The following is a 7,500-nucleotide window of genomic DNA, read 5'->3' on the forward strand; positions in this document are numbered from 1 at the left end:
GCACGCCTGCTGCACTGGCAGCAGCGACCAGCAGGGGGCTGACCGGCTGATCCTTCCCTTTCACAGGCAGGCTTTTGGCCCTCGCTGAAACGACAAAGGTGTTCAGAAGGAAGTCCTGGGGGGAAGGCAGGCAGGGAGGGACGGACACAGGGAAGTCCGCACAAAACAGGTCCCCTGGAACCTCTGACCCAGAAAAACGGGTTCCTGGTGAAAGCAGTCCTGCCATTGACAGGACAATGGACAGGGCCCGGCAGCTTGAGACACATCTTTCTTTCAATAAGCAAGTTCTTTTTAAAAAAGTTTCCTTCCACAGCAGCTCTGAGTGAGAGAGAGAGAGAGAGAGAGAGAGAGACACTGACTGACTGACTGATACTGACACCGACACACACACACACACATACTATTTATTATTATTTTAAACGACAAAGGTGTTCAGAAGGAAGTCCTGGGGGGAAGGCAGGCAGGGAGGGACGGACACAGGGAAGTCCGCACAAAACAGGTCCCCTGGAACCTCTGACCCAGAAAACCGGGTTCCTGGTGAAAGCAGTCCTGCCATTGACATGACAATGGACAGGGCCCGGCAGCTTGAGACACATCTTTCTTTCAATATGCAAGTCCTTTTTAAAAAAGTTTCCTTCCACAGCAGCTCTGAGTGAGAGAGAGAGAGAGAGAGAGAGAGAGAGAGACACTGACTCACTGACTGATACTGACACCGACACACACACACACACACACACACACACACACACACATATTATTTATTATTATTTTAAACGACAAAGCTGTTCAGAAGGAAGTCCTGGGGGGAAGGCAGGCAGGGAGGGACGGACACAGGGAAGTCCGCACAAAACAGGTCCTTTGGAACCTCTGACCCACAAAACCGGGTTCCTGGTGAAAGCAGTCCTGCCATTGACATGACAATGGACAGGGCCCGGCAGCTTGAGACACATCTTTCTTTCAATATGCAAGTTCTTTTTAAAAAAGTTTCCTTCCACAGCAGCTCTGAGTGTGAGGGAGAGAGAGAGAGAGACACTGACTGACTGACTGATACTGACACCGACACACACACACACACACACACACATATTATTTATTATTATTTTAAATTGATTTTTAGAACAGGGAGATGGAAAAGGGGCTTGCTCTGTCCACTCCACGCATCGACCCAGTATTGCAGTGTTTCTGGGAACGGTGCAGCTCCCTGTGGGGAGATATTCAAAAGGAAAAACAGCTCTTTCCCAGTGTCTCTGAGTGTGTGTGTGTGTGTGTGTGTGTATTATTACTGAGAATAAAGCTGATATCTCTCTCTCTCTCTCTCTCTCTCACTCAGAGCTGCTGTGGAAGGAAACCGTTTTAAAAAGACCTTTCTCAGCTCAGTGGTATTTTTTTCTTCTCCAAGGCTGAGTGCCGCTCGCACGTAGCGATATAATTCAAAGTGCAAAATAACTTGGCGTCGTTGACTTGAAACAAGCAGGGTCTGCTTCCAAATGAAAGCTGCGCTCCCGAACTGGACTGACTGTCTGTCTGTCTGTCTGTCTGTTTGTCAAGGGGTGGAAAAGGCGGCGGTGGTGGTGAGGGTGGAGCTTTACGCTCAGGAGGGGAGACTTTCTTTCAGAGGTGCCAATTAATCTGCAGCAGAAAGTCATCCCCCCCGACCGGGATTCGAAGCCCGGTCCTGACCACATGACCACCGGGGAGAGTTGCCTCAAGTCCCTGAGGGACCTGGACACGAGGCCGAATACACACGCACGCCTGCTGCACTGGCAGCAGCGACCAACAGGGGGCTGACCGGCTGATCCTTCCCTTTCACAGGCAGGCTTTTGGCCCTCGCTCAAACGACAAAGGTGTTCAGAAGGAAGTCCTGGGGGGAAGGCAGGCAGGGAGGGACGGACACAGGGAAGTCCGCACAAAACAGGTCCCCTGGAACCTCTGACCCAGAAAAACGGGTTCCTGGTGAAAGCAGTCCTGCCATTGACATGACAATGGACAGGGCCCGGCAGCTTGAGACACATCTTTCTTTCAATATGCAAGTCCTTTTTAAAAAAGTTTCCTTCCACAGCAGCTCTGAGTGAGAGAGAGAGAGAGAGAGAGAGAGAGACACTGACTCACTGACTGATACTGACACCGACACACACACACACACACACACACACACACACACACACATATTATTTATTATTATTTTTAATTGATTTTTAGAACAGGGAGATGGAATAGGGGCTTGCTCCGTCCACTCCACGCATCGACCCAGTATTGCAGTGTCTCTGGGAACGGTGCAGCTCCCCGTGGGGAGATATTCAAAAGGAAAATCAGCTCTTTCCCAGTGTCTCTGTGTGTGTGTGTGTGTGTGTGTGTGTATTATTACTGAGAATAAAGCTGATATCTCTCTCTCTCTCTCTCTCCCTCTCTCTCTCTCACTCAGAGCTGCTGTGGAAGGAAACCTTTTTAAAAAGAACTTTCTCAGCTCAGTGGTATTTTTTTCTTCTCCAAGGCTGAGTGCCGCTCGCACGTAGCGATATAATTCAAAGTGCAAAATAACTTGGCGTCGTTGACTTGAAACAAGCAGGGTCTGCTTCCAAATGAAAGCTGCGCTCCCGAACTGGACTGACTGTCTGTCTGTCTGTCTGTTTGTCAAGGGGTGGAAAAGGCGGCGGTGGTGGTGAGGGTGGAGCTTTACGCTCAGGAGGGGAGACTTTCTTTCAGAGGTGCCAATTAATCTGCAGCAGAAAGCCATCCCCCCCGACCGGGATTCGAAGCCCGGTCCTGACCACGAGACCACCGGGGAGAGTTGCCTCAAGTCCCTGAGGGACCTGGACACGAGGCCGAATACACACGCACGCCTGCTGCACTGGCAGCAGCGACCAACAGGGGGCTGACCGGCTGATCCTTCCCTTTCACAGGCAGGCTTTTGGCCCTCGCTGAAACGACAAAGGTGTTCAGAAGGAAGTCCTGGGGGGAAGGCAGGCAGGGAGGGACGGACACAGGGAAGTCCGCACAAAACAGGTCCCCTGGAACCTCTGACCCAGAAAAACGGGTTCCTGGTGAAAGCAGTCCTGCCATTGACATGACAATGGACAGGGCCCGGCAGCTTGAGACACATCTTTCTTTCAATATGCAAGTTCTTTTTAAAAAAGTTTCCTTCCACAGCAGCTCTGAGTGAGAGAGAGAGAGAGAGAGACACTGACTCACTGACTGATACTGACACCGACACACACACACACACACACACACACACACACACACATATTATTTATTATTATTTTTAATTGATTTTTAGAACAGGGAGATGGAATAGGGGCTTGCTCCGTCCACTCCACGCATCGACCCAGTATTGCAGTGTTTCTGGGAACGGTGCAGCTCCCCGTGGGGAGATATTCAAAAGGAAAATCAGCTCTTTCCCAGTGTCTCTGTGTGTGTGTGTGTGTGTGTGTGTGTATTATTACTGAGAATAAAGCTGATATCTCTCTCTCTCTCTCTCTCCCTCTCTCTCTCTCACTCAGAGCTGCTGTGGAAGGAAACCTTTTTAAAAAGAACTTTCTCAGCTCAGTGGTATTTTTTTCTTCTCCAAGGCTGAGTGCCGCTCGCACGTAGCGATATAATTCAAAGTGCAAAATAACTTGGCGTCGTTGACTTGAAACAAGCAGGGTCTGCTTCCAAATGAAAGCTGCGCTCCCGAACTGGACTGACTGTCTGTCTGTCTGTCTGTTTGTCAAGGGGTGGAAAAGGCGGCGGTGGTGGTGAGGGTGGAGCTTTACGCTCAGGAGGGGAGACTTTCTTTCAGAGGTGCCAATTAATCTGCAGCAGAAAGCCATCCCCCCCGACCGGGATTCGAAGCCCGGTCCTGACCACGAGACCACCGGGGAGAGTTGCCTCAAGTCCCTGAGGGACCTGGACACGAGGCCGAATACACACGCACGCCTGCTGCACTGGCAGCAGCGACCAACAGGGGGCTGACCGGCTGATCCTTCCCTTTCACAGGCAGGCTTTTGGCCCTCGCTGAAACGACAAAGGTGTTCAGAAGGAAGTCCTGGGGGGAAGGCAGGCAGGGAGGGACGGACACAGGGAAGTCCGCACAAAACAGGTCCCCTGGAACCTCTGACCCAGAAAAACGGGTTCCTGGTGAAAGCAGTCCTGCCATTGACATGACAATGGACAGGGCCCGGCAGCTTGAGACACATCTTTCTTTCAATATGCAAGTTCTTTTTAAAAAAGTTTCCTTCCACAGCAGCTCTGAGTGAGAGAGAGAGAGAGAGAGACACTGACTCACTGACTGATACTGACACCGACACACACACACACACACACACACACACACACACACATATTATTTATTATTATTTTTAATTGATTTTTAGAACAGGGAGATGGAATAGGGGCTTGCTCCGTCCACTCCACGCATCGACCCAGTATTGCAGTGTTTCTGGGAACGGTGCAGCTCCCCGTGGGGAGATATTCAAAAGGAAAATCAGCTCTTTCCCAGTGTCTCTGTGTGTGTGTGTGTGTGTGTGTGTGTGTGTGTGTGTGTGTGTATTATTACTGAGAATAAAGCTGATATCTCTCTCTCTCTCTCACTCAGAGCTGCTGTGGAAGGAAACCTTTTTAAAAAGAACTTTCTCAGCTCAGTGGTATTTTTTTCTTCTCCAAGGCTGAGTGCCGCTCGCACGGAGCGATATAATTCAAAGTGCAAAATAACTTGGCGTCGTTGACTTTAAACAAGCAGGGTCTGCTTCCAAATGAAAGCTGCGCTCCCGAACTGGACTGACTGTCTGTCTGTCTGTCTGTCTGTCTGTTTGTCAAGGGGAGGAAAAGGTGGCGGTGGTGGTGGTGGTGAGGGTGGAGCTTTACGCTCAGGAGGGGAGACTTTCTTTCAGAGGTGCCAATTAATCTGCAGCAGAAAGTCATCCCCCCCCAACCGGGATTCGAAGCCCGGTCCTGACCACGAGACCACCGGGGAGAGTTGCCTCAAGTCCCTGAGGGACCTGGACACGAGGCCGAATACACACGCACGCCTGCTGCACTGGCAGCAGCGACCAACAGGGGGCTGACCGGCTGATCCTTCCCTTTCACAGGCAGGCTTTTGGCCCTCGCTCAAACGACAAAGGTGTTCAGAAGGAAGTCCTGGGGGGAAGGCATGGAGGGACGGACACAGGGAAGTCCGCACAAAACAGGTCCCCTGGAACCTCTGACCCAGAAAACCGGGTTCCTGGTGAAAGCAGTCCTGCCCCGCCCTGCCATTAACATGACAATGGACAGGGCCCGGACCAGGCGCAGCGGACGGTAGCGAGCAGTCGGAGGGTGAAAATCCGCCAGTGGGTGAAAAGGAGAGCCGTGCGGTGAGAGGAGGCGGAAAGCGGTTCGCAGACTTTCGCTGTACCTCCGGCGGGCAGCGCCGCACCTCCGAGCGCTCGGTACCGTCCGCTGCGCCTCGTCCTGCCGCACGCGACGAGCCGTCCCCGGAGGAAATCGGCCTCGGCCTTCCTGAGATATCAGTCTCCAGGTGGGACAGAAAAACCGGGGGCCCCCGGCTCGCTTTCGGCGGCCCGCTAGTCGACTTCCCGTCGTGCGAACGCGATCCTTCCGGTACCCTTCGGTGCCCCTTGCCCGACTCTAGCTCCGGTGGTAAAGCGGAGTCGGTCGGTCTGACGGCCGCCGAGTTAGCAGGCGGAAAGCGGTTTGCAGCCTTTCGCTGTACCTCCGGCGGGCAGCGCCGCACCTCCGAGCGCTCGGTACCGTCCGCTGCGCCTCGTCCTGCCGCACGCGACGAGCCGTCCCCGGAGGAAATCGGCCTCGGCCCTCCTGAGATATCAGCCTCCATACGGGCGTCACAAATCAGTGGACATGGTCAGCTGCAAAGCAGTGTCATTACAACCTTTCATAAACGACAGGGCAGCACCGCACCGCACTGCACTGCACCCCACACTACATCACACTTGCCTGCCTGCCTGCCTGCCGGCCTGCCGCTGCCTACTCTCACCAGCGGACCAAAGTGAGGATAACACCCCGAAGCAAGCATCTCCCTTGCCGCCCACCAGCCCACACCATTCCCCTTGCCTGCCTCCCACAAATTCCACCAGCGAGGCAAAGTGAAAATCAACCCCCAAAAAACGCACTCCACACCGGCCATCGCCCGCTATACACCCCCCCCCCCCCCCCCCGGGGCGAATATTAAGCCCGAGAACACCGACTGTAACCAACCGCAGTGAAAAGTTGAAGTGGCAACTCATTAACCAGATTTACACTTGGCAACTCATAAACCAAATGAACAAAAAATCTGGTTAATGAGTTGCCCAAAATAAATCTGGTTAATGAGTTGCCACTTCAACTTTTCACTGCGGTTGGTTACAGTCGGTGTTCTCGGGCTTAATATTCACCCCGGGGGGGCGGGGTGGGTGATTCTGGGGGTAGTGTCCGGGAGGGTGAGCCTTTTATTCGGCAGGAGGCGTGTGGGGAAATCATCAACCTGTCAGACGATGAGTTGTCACAAATGCCATTGCTTAATGAAAGCTGCGCTCCCGAACTGGACTGACTGTCTGACTGTCTGTCTGTCCGTTTGTCAAGGGGAGGAAAAGGCGGTGGTGGTGGTGAGGGTGGAGCTTTACGCTCAGGAGGGGAGACTTTCCTTCATGCCAATTAATCTGCAGCAGAAAGTCATCCCCCCCCGACCGGGATTCGAAGCCCGGTCCTGACCACGAGACCACCGGGGAGAGCTGCCTCAAGTCCCTGAGGGACCTGGACACGAGGCCGAGGACACACGCACGCCTGCTGCACTGGCAGCAGCGACCAGCAGGGGGCTGACCGGCTGATCCTTCCCTTTCACAGGCAGGCTTTTGGCCCTCGCTCAAACGACAAAGGTGTTCAGAAGGAAGTCCTGGGGGGGAGGGAGGGAGGCAGGGAAATCAGCACAAAGCAGGTCCCCTGGAATCTCACACCTGCGTCCCAGAAAACAGGTCTCCTGGTCAAAGCAGTCCTGCCCCGTCCTGCCATTAACGTGACAATGGACAGGGCCCGGCAGCTTGAGACACATCTTTTTTTCAATATGCAAGTTCTTTTTAAAAAGGTTTCCTTCCACAGCAGCTCTGAGTAAGAGTGAGAGAGAGAGAGAGAGAGAGAGAGACTGACACTGACACTGACACTGACACTGACACACACACACACACACACACACACACACACACACACACACCGTCTCCCATCCGATTGGTGGACTATGGGATTGAAAATCGAACTTTGAGTTTCAATGCAGGGGGGAGAGCGCGAACGCAGCCCCTCCCAACTACCACACGCGCGTTGTTGTTGTTGTAATATAGAACTGCAAGTTGCCGTTGTCGTGGTCGTTTCGAATCAGCACAAAGTAGGTGCCTCCCTGGAATGTCACACCTGCGTCCCAGAAAACAGGTCTCCCGGTCAAAGCAGTCCCGCCCCGCCCTGGGATTAACATGACAACGGACAGGGCCCAGTCAGGGAGCAGCTTGAGAGACACCTTTCAATAGGCGCTTCTGA

At 53.2% G+C, this 7,500-nt stretch overlaps 4 pseudogenes; all 4 read left to right on the plus strand.

The window, feature by feature from the left end:
- The first annotated feature begins 1,085 nt into the window (after positions 1 to 1,085).
- On the plus strand, positions 1,086 to 1,202 carry LOC137307737 (U2 spliceosomal RNA; annotated as a pseudogene).
- A 965-nt stretch (positions 1,203 to 2,167) lies between these two features.
- Positions 2,168 to 2,284, plus strand: LOC137307744 (U2 spliceosomal RNA; annotated as a pseudogene).
- Positions 2,285 to 3,245: 961 nt separating this feature from the next.
- Positions 3,246 to 3,362, plus strand: LOC137307756 (U2 spliceosomal RNA; annotated as a pseudogene).
- Positions 3,363 to 4,323: 961 nt separating this feature from the next.
- Positions 4,324 to 4,440, plus strand: LOC137307757 (U2 spliceosomal RNA; annotated as a pseudogene).
- The last annotated feature ends 3,060 nt before the right edge of the window (positions 4,441 to 7,500 follow it).

Source organism: Heptranchias perlo, unplaced genomic scaffold, assembly GCF_035084215.1.
Source record: "Heptranchias perlo isolate sHepPer1 unplaced genomic scaffold, sHepPer1.hap1 HAP1_SCAFFOLD_1099, whole genome shotgun sequence".
Taxonomy (NCBI): domain Eukaryota; kingdom Metazoa; phylum Chordata; class Chondrichthyes; order Hexanchiformes; family Hexanchidae; genus Heptranchias; species Heptranchias perlo.